This window comes from Coregonus clupeaformis, unplaced genomic scaffold (assembly GCF_020615455.1).
Source record: "Coregonus clupeaformis isolate EN_2021a unplaced genomic scaffold, ASM2061545v1 scaf0098, whole genome shotgun sequence".
NCBI classification, from domain to species: domain Eukaryota; kingdom Metazoa; phylum Chordata; class Actinopteri; order Salmoniformes; family Salmonidae; genus Coregonus; species Coregonus clupeaformis.
Genome location: NW_025533553.1, coordinates 645,598 through 646,117, shown reverse-complemented (window position 1 = coordinate 646,117; position 520 = coordinate 645,598).

Here is a 520-nt window from a genome sequence, read left to right as displayed (position 1 = left end):
GCTGAGGTTTTATAGAGGATATTACTCCATATCTGTGAGTCATAACACCCATACCATATCTAATAAAGCATCAAGCTCTTACATCACAACATAAACTTTAAAACATTTCACAAGAGTACAACGGACATGCAGATTGGGTTTTATCGTTGTTGTGCATTATTGCCATTGACTTTTATTAATGTATAGTACATGGAATTTCTAAGGTATGCACAAAGTTGCAACTAGTCAACATTTTTCCTGCTATTCAACTTTTGTTTTCAATATACACTGAACAAAAAGATAAACGCAACATGAAACAATTTCAATTTTACTGAGTTACAGTTCATATAAGCCTCGCGAGTGGCGCTGTGCCACTAGAGATCCTGGTTCGAATCCAGGCTTTTGTCGATGCCGGCCGCGACCGGGAGACCCATGGGGCGGCGCACAATTGGCCCAGCGTCGTCCAGGGTAGGGGAGGGAATGGCCGGCAGGGATGTAGCTCAGTTGGTAGAGCATGGCGTTTGCAACGCCAGGGTTGTGG